This window comes from Oncorhynchus masou, chromosome 7 (assembly GCF_036934945.1).
Source record: "Oncorhynchus masou masou isolate Uvic2021 chromosome 7, UVic_Omas_1.1, whole genome shotgun sequence".
NCBI lineage: Eukaryota > Metazoa > Chordata > Actinopteri > Salmoniformes > Salmonidae > Oncorhynchus > Oncorhynchus masou.
The window spans coordinates 18,085,606-18,101,402 of NC_088218.1; the positions used below are offsets into that span (position 1 = coordinate 18,085,606).

Genomic DNA, 15,797 nt, shown 5'->3' on the forward strand with positions numbered 1-15,797 from the left:
CTATGAATGGTCAACAATTTGATTCTGTGGGTAGTCATAGCAATGGGGCCTTCATTGTGACATCACAAGATTCTGATTCTGGGAGGTTAGCTGTTGCACAGACAAACAGAACAGTGCAAAGAGACTGATTCAACTAACCACTGACAGATTATTCATGTCCTATTTCATTAGCAAGAGAACACACTGCTTACTTGAGAGGTAGGTTGTAATATAACTTACTGTTTAACAATGTTTCTGAAGAATAACTACTTTTTAAATGACTTGTGTACTAACATGACCCTTTAAGTAGGCCTGACATGCAATCCTGGTGACAAGTGAAACTATTGATGAGAGACAATTTGCTTGAATCCATTTTTTTGTGAGAAAATTGTTCATCCTGACAACTGAGATGGCATGTTACAGTTGTAGTCAGCCAGCCTAATGGCAAATACATTCTATTGATGAAAGAAAACCGCATCTCTGTGTTAATCCCCAACATACATTGTAATCAATTATCTCTATAAATATGTAACACAAGGGTAGATTGTGTAAAAACAAGTAGGCGAACTTGGCTAACTTGTAGTTGCTCATTTCAAAATCTAATTTAAAAAATCTGATTTTCTTGATTGAATGGTCATCCATTTCAAATGGTTGGATTGATAGACCTCATTAAATTGAGTTGCTCTCAGAGGCACTCAAAGAGAAGACTGGAGAGATTAAAATAGATGAAACTGTACAACAAGTTAGGTCCATGATGGATATAGAGTCACTTTCTTCCCAAAAACCTTTTTGAATGATATTATATAAGTGATTAGTGTGGTTTGTGAGAACCAGGACCAATATGGAGTGGCGTTACATGAGGGGGTTGAATAAGGCTCAATAGTAAGGTACAGAGAGAGCCTGAAGTTTGATTGTTAAAGTCTATGTTGTGTTTTATCATCTCCAATGGCAACGCCTTGCATCACAATGAAGATGTCATAAAGGATATTGTGCACATAATGATAGGAACAGCCAAAATCGATTCATTTGAACTTGGTCGCTTTTCTAGTAGCCAACAATTTACTAGTAATTCAGATAGGCCTATTGCGTAATCATCTCTGGATTGGGATCGTCACTTGCTTAATTGTAAGTAAAGGGGAAGAAGGGTGAGCACATCGTAAAGAGATGTGTTATTCTTTGGTTAGCAACACACCACTTACTACAACGTTATGTATTTCACAGAGTTTTTGTTAGCTAGGAGGAAGACATGGAGGGTTCAACGCTGACACAGAGGAGGGCTGAGTGTCAGTTGAAGGAAAGGGAGATCCAGACAGACTACATGATGGAGCTGGGAGCCAGGTTGGCTCTGGTGAGACAGATCCAGAGGGAGAAGGAGAAGGAGATAAAGAGGATTTGGTTTGAGACGAGGAAAATGCCAAGCCTGATTGAGGAGGTAACAAGACCAACTTTGACAAAGTCGACTAGAGTTCTGTTGAACAATATTGATTAAATCAAATATATGTCAATATACGGGCAAAATGTGTCATATGCCATTGAATGTAAGCTAACAGTATTTTGTCTGATAACTTTTCTTGTGTTGTATTGTGTATATCTCTGAGTATTGTTATGTACATAGTCCTCAGTTCTTATGGTTGCCTTGTCTTGAAATTGTTTTAAATAAGAAGACCAAGCGATCTCTCGTAGACCTTCATATCAGGATAATGTAGTTGTCCCACCTAGCTACCTTAAGTTGAATGCACTAACTGTAAGTCGTTCTGGACAAAAGCGTCTGCTAAATGTCTAAAATGTTAAATGTTATGCTGGGTGTAGTGCATGTATTTTTACACTTAGTTGACCCGTTAGCTAGAAGACCCAGGGTTGGTACAGACTGGTGCAGAGCATCTGAGAGGACACTAGATCTATACAGTGTCTTAGGAAAGTATTCAGACACCTTTACTTATTCCACCTGTTGTTACGTTACATCCTCATTCTAAAATGGATTAAATCAAATAAAGATTCTCAGCAATCTACACACAAAACCCCATATTTACAAAGTGAGCAAACTGTTTTACATTTTTTTGTTGCTTATGTATTAAACTTAAAAACAGAAATACCTTATTTACATAAGAATTGCTATGAGTCTCGAAATTGAGCTCAGGTGCATCCTGTTTCCAATGATCGTCCTTGAGATGTTTCTACAACTTGATTGGACATGTGGAAAGGCACACACCTGTCTATGTATGGTCCCACAGTTGACAGTGCATGTCAGAGCAAACACCAAACCATGAGGTCGAAGGAATTGTCCGTAGAGTTCCAGAGACAAGATTGTGTCCAGAAACAGATCTAGGGAAGGGTACCAAAACAATCTCTGCTCCATTGAAGGTCCCCAAGAACACAGTGGTCTCCATCATACTTAAATGGAAGAAATTTGGAACCACCAAGACTCTTCCTCGAGCTGGCCGCCCGGCCAAGCTGAGCATTCGAAGGAGAAGGGTCTTGGTCAGGGAGGTGACCAAGAACTTGATGGTGACTCTGACAGCACTCAAGAGTTCCTCTGTGGAGATAGAACCTTCCAGAAGGACAACCATCTCTGCAGCACTTCACCAATCAGGCCTTTATGGTAGGGTGACCAGATGGAAACCACTCATCAGTACAAGGCACATGACAGCCCGCTTGGAGTTTGCCAACAGGCGCCTAAAGACTCTCAGACCATGAGAAACAAGATGCTCTGGTCTGATGAAACCAAGATTGAACTCTTTGGCCTGATTGCAGAGCATCAAGTCTGGAGGAAATCTGGCAGCTACGGCACAGTGAAGCACGGTGGTGGCAGCGTCATGCTGTGGGGATTTTTTTCAGCGGCGTGGATGAGGAGACTAGTCAGGATCGAGGCAAAGATGAACGGAGCACAGAGAGATCTTTGATGAAAATCTGCTCCAGAGCGCCCAGGACCTCAGACTGGGGGCGATGGGTCACCTTACAACAGAACAACGACCCTAAGCACAAAGACAAGACACCGCAGGAGTGACTTTGGGACAAGTCTCTGAATGTCCTTGAATGGCCTTGCCAGAGCCCGGACTTGAACCGGATCGAACATCTCTGGAGAGTACTGAAAATAGCTGTGCAACAACTCTCCCCATCCAACCTAACAGAGCTTGAGAGGATCTGCAGAGAAGAATGGGAGAAACTCCTCAAACACAAGCATGCCAAGCTTGTAGAGTAAAACCCAAGGAGATTCTATGCTGTAATTGCTGCCAAAGGTGCTTCAGCAAAGTACTGAATACTTATGTAAATACCCATTATTTATATTTGAAATTAATTTGGAACGATTCTGTTGTTGCTTTGTCAATATGGGGTGTTGTGTTTAGATAGATGAGCGAAAAAAATGATTTAATCCATTTTAGAAGAAGACTGTGAGGTAACAACATGTGGAAAAAGTGAAAGGGTCTGAATACTTTCTGAAGGCATTGTATATGTGATGTATAAGTACATAGTGTTCACTCATAAAGAATGTATGTACTGAATGTGATCACTTTCATCATGTCTGTTTCTTTTCTCCTGCAGAATGTGAGAGATGTGACCAACCGTCCACTCACTGAGTTCATGGCTCCCTGTATTGGCTCCCTCCCACCACTGGCTTTCACCAATCGAAGGCCTATACCAACCATGTTGCATCCCCCCTCTCCATTGGCCATACGCACTCAAGATGCACAGCGGTTCATTGTATTTTCCTACTTTGTCCCTGCTGAGTGCCCAGTTTCCACAGAGGCCACTGCAGATGTATCTGCTGGTAAAAGAGAGGACTTGTCGACAGATACACATCTATCCTCAATGCTGCATCGATACCTGCCACACTTCTTTAACGATGACTCCATTCCACCACAGCAGACAGTAGAGGGAACCACTGAGGACTCAGATGCTCCAGTGGCAATATCTAATATCAAGGAAGAGGACAGATTCTATCCGTTCTCCCTCCCACCACTGGCTCAGCGGCTCATTGGCAACTCATTCAATGTCCCTGAAACATCCCAGCCTGCTGTTTCAGCCACGGAGTGCCGAGTTGCCACAGTGGCCACTGCAGGTACAGTAACTGTCAAGAGAGAGAACCGATGGGCAGCTAGAATTCTTCCTTCAGTGCTGCCTCCATGCCTGCCTGTCTTTGACGATGACTTCATGCCTCCAGAACACACAGTAGAGGATGCCTATGAGGTCTCATTTGCTACAGAGGCCACTTCAGGCACAGCTACTGTTGATGGAGTGGACAGATCAGCAGCTAAATGCCCTGTCCCAATGCTGCCTCCAAGTCTGCCACGTGTCTTTGACATGGACTACAAACTGCCAGGGGCGGCAGTAGAGGGAACCAACAAGTGTCCAGTTGCCAGTGAAACAACCAATGATGTGTCCACTCACCTCAAAGAGGACATGGCAGCTGATCAACGCCCTCCTGACCCTGCAGCACTGCCTCCAGGCTCGCCTTGTATCCGTGACTCTGACCACAAACTGACCAAGGAGGAAAAAGAGGATGTACCCGAGTCCTCCCTTTCCACAGAGATCACTGTAGGCACATCCATTGTCCAGGGAGAGGACCTGGATAAAAGCCCTGCTCCAAGCCTGGCATGCATCCATGACAAGGACCACAAGCAGCCAGATCAGAAAGGGAGGGGCACTACTGAGGAGGTGGATATCTGCCCTCATGCTCACCAGCTGGTCCCAGATGCTAAATTAACTCTGGCAACCTGCAATGATGAGCTGCCCAACCCTCTGATCTGCGTGGTCACTAAAATGCCTGTTAGAGTTGGAGCATCCACATGCAGTTCAGAGGGTGAGGAACCCAGGCCCTTGACCCTGGAAGAGGCAAAGGTAGGTGTCCTATTTTACACTACTACTTTACAGGGTTGGGGGTCAGTTCAATTTCAATTCAAAGCGTTGAAGAGAATTGGAATTTTAGAGAACTTCCTGAATTGACCAGAATTGAAATGGAATTGACCCCGACCCTGCTGCTCTTTGCTCATAGTATAAAACATCACCCCTCACTAGGGTTAGCATTTGTATTACTTTTAGTATGGACCCAGCAAGAACATCTATAGGTATTGTAAAATCTAATGGGGTGCCCCATGAGGCCATCATTGTATGTTGATCACTCAGTTGTGTATTGAATGTGCCACATTGGAACAATATTACATCTAGAGTCAATGTCTTCCTGTTAGGATTATTGGATAGGCATTGAAAATGAGAGTGAAGAGAGGAGCGTCACTGAGGAGGTGAGCCCGAGGGAGGGATTGAAGAGTGAGGCGGATTGTGCCCATTCCAAGTGCTCCAATGGGACGGTTTCATCAGAGAGAGCAGAGACCATCCTGGGAAGAGTGGGCTTTCTGCTCATGAACCAAATGCAGAAAATCCCATTTTTGAAGATGGAGGAAAAAGAGAAAAATAAGAAACTGAATAAGAAGTTGAAAGATGAAGAGAAAGAGAGAAAGGAGATGAAACACAATGAGGAGGAGCAAAAAAAGAGGGAGAAGAAAGAGATGAAGGAGAGAGAGAAAGAGCAGAAGAAAGTCATGAAGGCTGAGAAGAAGAGGGAGAAGTTCGAACAGAAAATGAGAGAGAAGGAAAGAAAAGAGGAGGAAAAGGCAGAGAAAAAGAGGTTAGAGGGGCTGATGAAGATACATAATGACATGATGAAAGACAGGATTAAGAAAGAGAAGAAGTGTTCTGAGGAGCTGAAAAAGAGAGAGAAAGCTCAAGCTGCATTCTTGGAGATGGAGAGAAAGATTCAAGAAAAGGAGGAGAAGAAGAGAGAAAAGATGAGGAGAGAGGAGAGGAAGAGACTGGAGAAGAAGAGGAAGAGGGAGCCAGCTGGAGGTGGAACTGAGACGGTGATAGAAGAGCAGGGAAGGGATGAAATCTTGACGATGGATCAGTAGACTGGGTAATAGAGAGAGAGAGAGAGAGAGAGAGAGAGAGAGAGAGAGAGAGAGAAGGAAGGGATACTGTATTTTTGCATGCAATGAAAAAACAAAGAATAAAAGAGAATACAATTTTTTTCACTCTGTTTGATTTTTGTCAAGTCATACTGCATAACACAGTATAAAAACTAAGCACTCCTACATCTTGAATGTATTGGATAGATGTACAGGGAGATATAGGTGTAATATGTTGGCCTGGGGGGTAGGTTTATGACAGTCATAAATACCTCTTCCCCCTTTTTCCTCTCTCTACCCTACTGAGGTTACATTTGCAAAACCCTTGGTTAACATAGAGATTCTGGGAACATCAGAAGGTGGGGGGAAACTACAGTGCCTTGCGAAAGTATTCGGCCCCCTTGAACTTTGCGACCTTTTGCCACATTTCAGGCTTCAAACATAAAGATATAAAACTGTATTTTTTTGTGAAGAATCAACAACAGGTGGGACACAATCCATAAGTGGAACGACATTTATTGGATATTTCAAACTTTTTTAACAAATCAAAAACTGAAAAATTGGACGTGCAAAATTATTCAGCCCCCTTAAGTTAATACTTTGTTGCGCCACCTTTTGCTGGCTGCGATTACAGCTGTAAGTCGCTTGGGGTATGTCTCTATCAGTTTTGCACATCGAGAGACTGAAATTTTTTCCCATTCCTCCTTGCAAAACAGCTCGAGCTCAGTGAGGTTGGATGGAGAGCATTTGTGAACAGCAGTTTTCAGTTCTTTCCACAGATTCTCGATTGGATTCAGGTCTGGACTTTGACTTGGCCATTCTAACACCTGGATATGTTTATTTTTGTTGGAAGACAAATCTCTGTCCCAGTCTCAGGTCTTTCGCAGACTCCATCAGGTTTTCTTCCAGAATTGTCCTGTATTTGGCTCCATCCATCTTCCCATCAATTTTAACCATCTTCCCTGTCCCTGCTGAAGAAAAGCAGGCCCAAACCATGATGCTGCCACCACCATGTTTTACAGTGGGGATGGTGTGGTCAGGGTGATGTGCTGTGTTGCTTTTACGCCAAACATAACGTTTTGTGATTTTAGCTTCTAAAATGTGAGATTTGGGTTTTCATAAGATAGGACTCTGCTCAATCAGTGGCCCGCCCCTGTGAAGGGACATGGGCTATAAAACCTTTCAAACACTCCCTCCTCTCCCTTCCTATATAAGCCCTTGACGACAATATAACAATCTGTTCCGAGGACGTGAGGACGACGGTCCTATGTCAGAATGGTTCAGATAATAACTACAGAACGAAGCCAACATCAGCGTGAGCTTTGGTGTAGAATAGTATGAAGTTTGAACTCTTATTCACTACAGAAGTGATACCTCCTAGCCGTTGAGGTAGCAATAGCCGCTGCAAACGAGGGTTAGGAAGGAACAGACAGAGTATCCCGTCTATCACACAGCGACGTTACTACAACGTATCCAATTGACAACCAGAGACATTCTTCAAAGGACTCGGTTGGGCAACACAGCCTTCCATCTACCACCAACGTACCGAAGCGCAGCTCAGAGTAAATATTTATTGCATTTTCCTTTTCCATATGGGTGGTAATTTAGAATGCACAAGATACTGTATTTACGATAGCACAGCTTCGCATTTGTTCCTCAGTCTTCCTGCTCCTTCACTCAAACCCAAGCTGTCATATCTGTTCCGCCCGCTAGGGACGTTTTCCTTTATGACGTAATTTTTAATCAAGTTATGATTTAATTATGTGTATGTGTAATTCTGTGTGATTAGTTAGGTATTTAGTAAATAAATAATTAAACCCAATTTTATATTGCTGAAGAATTTACAATTTTCAGATGAGACTGAATTAAGATGACAATTGATATTGACTACTATTGATGTAAAATATTACTAGGTCTTTAAGAGTTTATTCGGAAGATAACAGCTCTATAAATATTATTTTGTGGTGTCCGACTCTCTAGTTAATTACATTTACATGATTAGCTCAATCAGGTGATATTAATTACGGAGAAATTATTTTATAGAATAGCATGTCATATCACTTAATCCGGCATAGCCAAAGACACTACAATGGCAAACATAGCATATCAGAGGGAATGCTAGAGCATTCAGTGCTTATACTTATATTACCTGTGCTTATACCGTTGCGATAGATAGAGAGAATTCTAAAACAAATCTCATGAGCTGTCATCCATCGTCACATGAACTTCTGTTGTCTGGGGTAATGCAGGTGTTGATGACCTCAAGAGACTACAGATAACACAATAAAAGGCAGCAAGAATGGTTCTCCAATGTGGTTATGAGATGTCCTCCATAGAACTACATTATGCACTGGAATGGCCAACTTTCTAGGAAATGCTGAAGAAATATATATTAATTTTCATAAAATGTACTGAAAGACCAACCTCTATATATGATGAACTGGATATGGTCATAGACAACTCGTAAAGGTAATAGGAATTTGGATCTGTGTATGTGTCCTTTTCTTTTTTCCTTGCTTTTGTTGTTTTCTTATTTGTTTTTTTTGTTTTTTACATTTCGTACAAATGCAATCATTACAAAAACATTTAATTATTTGAATTTCAATTTAGTAACACTGCATCATTCATATAAATAGTATTATTTGTCTAATCACATTTTTTCCATTGAAGCTTAATATGTTGGAATATGATGTATAACCTACATGTGTGTAGTCAAAGGGAGAGAGATAAGGGCAGCAATGAAGACTTATTCCATCACATTTGCTAAGTAATGAGTGGAAGTGTACGATGCCCTCCTGAATTATTGGCACCCTATGTAAGTAAGAACAAAACATTCTGTGAAAACATATCATTGTTGTCTATCAGCTTGATCTTACACTCAAAATATCATGAGTTAAAATTGTTGAAAGAAAAATATATTTTATTCAAAAACAGGCGGGTTACAATTATTGGCTCTCCTAGAAATCCTTATGAACAAAATATAATTGATGTATATTCTGATTATTTAAGATTTTCCTTTTTAAATAAGTGGTCGTCGAAGACTTCCTGTTTCACTGGGGTATAAATGAGGTGACACACAGGCTAAACTCCCTTAGTCATCCATCAACATAGAAAAGGTCAAAGAACACACAAAGGAAATGAGACAAAAGATTGTTGAACTTCAAAAAAACAATCAATGACTATAAAAAGATAGCTACACTCCTGAAAATACCCATCTCCACTATTAGGGCAATAATTAAGAAATGTAAAACACCTGGAGCTGTGATGAACTTTCCTGGAAGAGGACGCGAGTGTATTTTGCCCCCACGCACAGTGAGAAGGATGGTTTAAGTGGCAACAAAAATCTCCAAGGATCACAGTTGGAGAATTGCAGAATTTGGTTACATCTTGGGGTCATCAAGTCTCCAAAACTACAATTAGATGCCACCTCCAATCCAACAAGTTATTTGGAAGGGTTGCCAGAAGAAAGCCTCTGCTGTCACCAAACCACAAACGTAAGCAGCTGGAGTTTGTTAAATCTCATTGGAACTATGATTGGAATCAGGTTCTATGATCTGATGAGACTAAAATATAGATTTTTGGCAACAAACACCAGAGGTGGGTTTGGCGTAAAAAGTGCCATGGCCATGCAGAAAGTAACCTAATGCACACTCTTTTACTTCCAAATGCCATGGGAACCTTGTTAGGTTATATGGCATCATGGACCTCATCAAGTACCAGGAGATTTTAGGTCAAAACTTGTGCCAGGAGGCTAAAACTGCGTCGTTGTTGAATCTTCCAGCTGGACAACGATCTAAAGAATACCTCCAAATCCACACGAAAATGGTTCACTGACCATGGAATCAAGCTTTTGCAGTGGCTGTCCCAGTCCCCCGACATAAACTCCATTGAAAACCTGTGGGGTGAGCTGAAGAGGAATGTCCACAAGCAAGGACCAAGGACTCTGAAGGATCTGGAGAGGGTTTGTATAGAGGAATGGTCTCAAATCACTTCCCTTCCTATGTGTTCTCCCACCTCATCAAACATTATAGGAGATGACTCAGAGCTGTTATCTTGGCAAAGGGAGGGTGCACACAGTACTTATTGCAGGGGTGACAATTATTGTGAATAAAATAATTATTTCTTGATGACGATTATTTTTTTCTTTGAACAATTTTAACTCAGGTTAGATTCATATGATATTTTGAGTGTAAAATCAAGCTGATAAACAACAATGACATTTTTTTCTCAGCCTTTTTTGTTCATATTAAAGACATATATACATAAGGTGCCGATAATTCAGGAGGGCACTGTATGAGTTCCTATTTCTACAGTAAATCATGCTTTCTTAAAATGATGTATTAGTCTAGGAAATCCCAGACCTAGGGCAATGGAACATTGTTAACATTGTGGGAGGTAGGCAACCCAATCTTGTCTGCCTAGGGAGATTCATTTATTATCAAATTCAGAAGATGAACTGCTGATAAAATAAAATCTTGCCTTTGTTATGATTTGTTTTGTTATACCCAGATATCATTCATAGACCAGTGGCCATTGAAATGTTATATAATACGTCAAAATATTATTCTAAAGTTTGAGGAGAGTTTTTATCCGATATAAGCTTTTATTGTGAAGGTTCAAAAGCAGAAATAATATTTTTGTGTTGCACCTCCTCAGAACTGTGTTTTCATCAAAAGGGTTCTGACCTCCCACTAGTTCTTACTTACAAGGTTCCTAACTATCTGTCCTTGATGTAAACAATTGATTGACCAACAATCTTGACGTTGTAGCTTCATCTGCCCTTGCACTATTTGCGACATTATACGACACGAATAGAGACACTTGCATCCAACCACGTTCCCAGATTGGTTGGTAGCAGACGTTATACAAAGTAATGTTAGCTAGTTATAGCCACATCTTGGTTTTTTCAGTGGTTGACTTGTAACGTTAGTATCTAACCAGTTAGCTAATAATAGCCCATGTCATAACAAGTCTGATCTAAAGTTGCAGTGCTGTTGTATTCAAGGAAAACGTCGGCCATCTAATGACAATGGTGCACATTCTTAGAAGCTAAGAAAAGCACAAACGCGACTGAACTACAGTGCCAGGTACAGTATGTTAACGAAAGTAGGTTAACAAGGGGAAGCATTGCATTGTTGCATGGCACGAGCTTACTGGTGTGTATGTGTGTTTTAACCATTAGATTGTGGTTAGATTTACACAATTCGATTGATTGGTGTTACTTCTGCAGGAATACTTTGTCAAACTTAAAGTCAGTGCATGTAAAACATCCAAATAATACACTTTGCAAAATAACTAAGTATCCCTCCCCATCCACTCTAGGCATCCGCTCTCTCCCCAGCCATGGCTGGTCTCCCCCACAGAAGGTTGCGTCTGAGGACTGCTCTCAGGTGGCTGAGTCCACTCAGCACTGCCTCACCTCCAGCCGTGGTAAGAACTTTACCCCCAGGCTTTAGCAGCGGCCTGCTCCAGACACCCAGGCCCGGATCTTGTGGCGTCCGCTGTCGGGAGCACCATGCTGGGGGAGAGAGACCCACCCTGTCCCCCGCAGCTGCCCCAGAGAGGAGGCCTTTCTCCAGGGTAACTCCAGAGGACCTGGCCTTCTTTAGCAAGATAATACCAGACAGGACCATCACTGACCCAGATAGAGGGTGGAGATGGAGGCCAGTAATGTGGACTGGCTCAAGTCTGTGAGAAAGAAAGGGAGTGAGTGAGAGAAACAAATAGTACAAACAAATATGAAAATGTATGCACTCATTACTGTAAGTCGCTGTGGATAAGAGTGTCTGCTAAATAACTGAAATGTAGAAAGATAGGTCAGAGGAGGGAGATTGTGCGGGAAATAGCTTGCTATCTTTGTCTCCTCTGTAGGGTTGTTAGGAACTGTTTATGTACTTGTTATTGTTGTATTGAGTTGATGTGTTGATCTCCTCTCTCTGTCTGTGCAGGTTTCAGTGAGGTTCTGCTGAGGCCCCAGACTACAGAGGAAGTTTCTCAGATCCTTGGGTATTATTCTCCAGTCTTCTAGTGTATGAAGCCAGGTTTCCTCTACTGTTGCAGTGTTACATGACTGGTAGCAGGCAGTGTACCTGTGTTCTAATGTTGTGTTGTGTTTCTCCTGTAGGTACTGTAACAGTCGTAACCTGGCAGTGAGTCCTCAGGGTGGTAACACAGGGCTGGTGGGAGGCAGTGTTCCTGTGTTATAATGTTGTGTTGTGTTTCTCCTGTAGGTACTGTAACAGTCGTAACCTGGCAGTGAGTCCTCAGGGTGGTAACACAGGGCTGGTGGGAGGCAGTGTTCCTGTCTATGATGAGATCATCCTCTCTACCGCTCTCATGAACAACATCCTCAACTTCGACTCTGTCTCCGGTCAGTATCGTCTGTAATTCTAGGGTAACTGTCAGTATTCATTGGTCAGTTACACGTCAAACTCCCTGTTCCAATTCTCAAAGTTTTACCCTAGTGTTTTACAGTCCAATCCAGTTGAGCCTCTCTCTCTCTCAATTCAATTCAATTCAATTCAAGGGGCTTTATTGGCATGGGAAACATATGTTAACATTGCCAAAGCAAGTAAGGTATATAATATATAAAGTGAAATAAACAATAAAAATTAACAGTAGACTCTCTCTCTCTCTCTCTCTCTCTCTCTCTCTCTCTCTCTCTCTCTCTCTCTCTCTCTCTCTCTCTCTCTCTCTCTCTCCCTCTTCCTCTCCCGCTAGGTATTCTGTCATGCCAAACAGGTTGTGTGTTGGAGAGCCTGTCTCTTTACCTAGAGGACAGGAACTACATCATGCCTCTGGACCTGGGGGCAAAGGGAAGCTGCCATATAGGAGGCAACGTGGCCACTAACGCTGGAGGGCTGAGGCTGCTACGCTATGGGTCCCTACGAGGGACAGTATTAGGACTAGAGGTGGTCAGTAGGGGTGGGGGGCTATGCCTGTTGAAATTCAACTAACTATAAAGGACAGCACCAATACTCTGTGTGTGTATTTGTGTGTAGGTGCTAGCAGACATTTGAGGATGCAAGACATGTTGCCTCATTCTGTTTTCTGTGTGTTTTCTGTGTGTATGTGTTCCTGTGTGTGTTCCTGTATGTGTTACTGTGTGTGTTTAGGCTCTCTGGTCATTGCGCGAGCGGGTAACAGAGGCTTTAACTCATGATGGTTTCACATATAAATACGACATCTCACTTCCTGTAGAACGGATCTACCAGCTGGTCACAGATATGAGAGAACACCTGGGAGACAGGGCCAAGAGTGTGGTGGGATACGGACACGTTGGTAAGACTATCTCTCTGTGTGTGTGTGTGTGTGTGTGTGTGTGTGTGTTTCTGTTTATTTTTGTTTGTCTAATTTATTTGGAATACTACAATATCTCACATAAGTGTGTGTGACTGTCTAACTGTGTGTGTGTGTATGCGTGCCTGACTCTGTGTGTGTCTTCTCTTCCCACCAGGTGATGGTAACCTCCACCTGAACATCACCTCTCCTACCAAAGACCCCGACCTCCATCGAACCCTTTGTCTATGAGTGGATGGGCCGTTTCCAGGGCAGCATCAGCGCAGAGCACGGCCTGGGCCTGAAGAAGAGGGACTATATTTACTACAGTAAAGCCAGCCTGGCTGTCTCTCTGATGGGGAACATTAAAACCATGTTAGACCCCAAAGGCATTCTCAACCCTTATAAGAACCTGCCGGATTACCTGCAATGACCAATGACTCCTGACCCCCTCCACTGCTGACTCCAGGGTTAACAAGAAATGTCTTGCTTTTTTTTTTGCATAAGAAGTGTTTTGTGAATCTGGGCCCAGGTCTCTGGTAGGGTGTTATTGTTGTGTAAAGGTACTGTAAGGCTTGTCTAGGCTAGGATTCAATCTGATCGCGCTCGGCAGTGCACGTTTTAAAGTCAATATTTACGAGTTCACAGAGATCACATTCACAGTATACCCTGCATATGTCTGCTCAATCGGAAATGACCTTTAGGTGGTGCATTGTCCAAATCTGCGATCGGATTGAGTCCCGGCCCTAGTGAACTACCTCTGATACTCAACTCTACCCTGCACTGATGAGGCCCCAGTAGACCAGTCTGATTAGGGGGCTAACCATGGCCATAGTTCTCTCATTGTACAAGTGTCTGATCAACTTCTAATGTAAGCATAATCTGTGTAAATTCATTGTAAATAGAGCTGATTATATTTTTCTACGTAAATCAATTTGTTATTTACCACCAGAATTGAAGACAGCAGATGGTGTTTGGTAACAGTGCAGATAGTTTTATTACATGTAATAAAAAATGTACAGCAACAAAATAAACTCATTTTGTGAATGAATACGGATTCTCTAAAACTAGATGTACGGTTGGTTCTTTTTATGTAAATAATTGTGCATGCTCTTTCCAAAAGGGACTCATAGATGCCCAATTACAAACTGCCCCTGACCCCTACACTATATACTTGTGTAGGTCTGAAAGGATTGGAGTGGTATAAACAATATGGTGGTAGCTCCACCTTGCCCTCTGATGTTTAAAGCTCAGTGGAGTTTTCCTTTTTCGATCTTGTTCTGAGGGGAGAATAAATGGTTGGATGTTGGCAGAGTTTGCAGCTACAGGTGAATGGCAAATAAAGGAAGGCTTGTTAGGTGGTAAAACGTGTTTTATTCCACCTTTTTTTTAAAGGGCGGCAGGTAGCTTAGTGGTTAGTGTTGGACTAGTAACCGGAAGGTTGCTAGTTTGAATCCCTGAGTTGACAAGGTATAAATCTGTTGTTCTGCCCCTGAACAAGGCAGTTAACCCACTGTTCCTAGGCCGTCATTGTAAATAAGAATTTGTTCTTAACTGACTTGCCTAGTTAAATAAAACATATTTTAAAAAATCAGTTAAGAACAAATTCTTATTGACAATGACGGCCCACGCCGGCCAAGCCCGGTCTGTTGTGAAACTTCTAGCACTGAGATGCTGTGCCTTAGACCAATGCGGTAGAGGGTGTACAAAATTAGTTTCGACACACAAGGTCACTGGTTCGAATCCCAGTGTGGTTTCAGTTCACTAACCCAACATACTTAACCAATCACCATTCCCAAATCTATTGTCATTCTGACAGACGGACTGAACAGCTTTATATATGTGCGGTAAAAAGACTGATGGCTCCCCCTAGTGACGCAATGGACTAGGTACAGGGGCCAGAAGGTCGCCTTCTGATCTTGTTGATGCCCTGATGTTCACATCTCAGTGTGGATGTTTTCTAACCCCATTCATATTTCTTGCTTTAACATAACCAATCACATTTGTTAGCTGCCCTCCGAATAAGGGCTGTATTAATTCCCTATTGTGGTAGATCCAAGTTAAATGTAAAGGTAATTTCCGATTGAGTCGAAATATGCAGCGTTTAACGCATTGTCTTACTTCGGATAGGGAGACGATTCGGCATGCACTGATATTGGTTGAGGGACGAGTGACGCCATCTGACGTGAGACAATGGCGTTTACCGTGAATACAGTCTCCGAGAACTCAGGGACGTTGCCTTTAAATTTCAATCCAGCTAACACATGGATCTTCCGCGATACGGATCTAACCCAGGCCCTAGAAATACACAAATCTACCCTTAAAACACATTTTCTCTCCTGACCTCCTTGAGTAGGTAGAAGTTGCCTGATACAGGGTCTGATATGTCATCCCCGTAGTGGTTAAGGTTAGGATGTGGGTAGTATGGTAATCTGATTATAGATCTGTGGTTAGGGGAAACTTCTACCTGGAACCTTAATTGAGCGACACCTGGTTAGCTTGTGTACCAGTGTGAAAACAGATCACCTTACAGTTATCGGGGGCTCAACTTTAAAAACCTTGTTACTAGTACAACCCTATTACAAAGACATGTATTTTCCAGACAGTTCCTTACAAATTTAAGAGAGCGAGAGTTGCACCCCT

The 15,797-nt window shown here is 42.3% G+C and overlaps 1 pseudogene; it reads left to right on the forward strand.

Moving 5' to 3' along the window:
* The first annotated feature begins 10,552 nt into the window (after positions 1–10,552).
* On the forward strand, positions 10,553–14,211 carry LOC135543427 (D-2-hydroxyglutarate dehydrogenase, mitochondrial-like; annotated as a pseudogene).
* Positions 14,212–15,797: the final 1,586 nt, after the last annotated feature.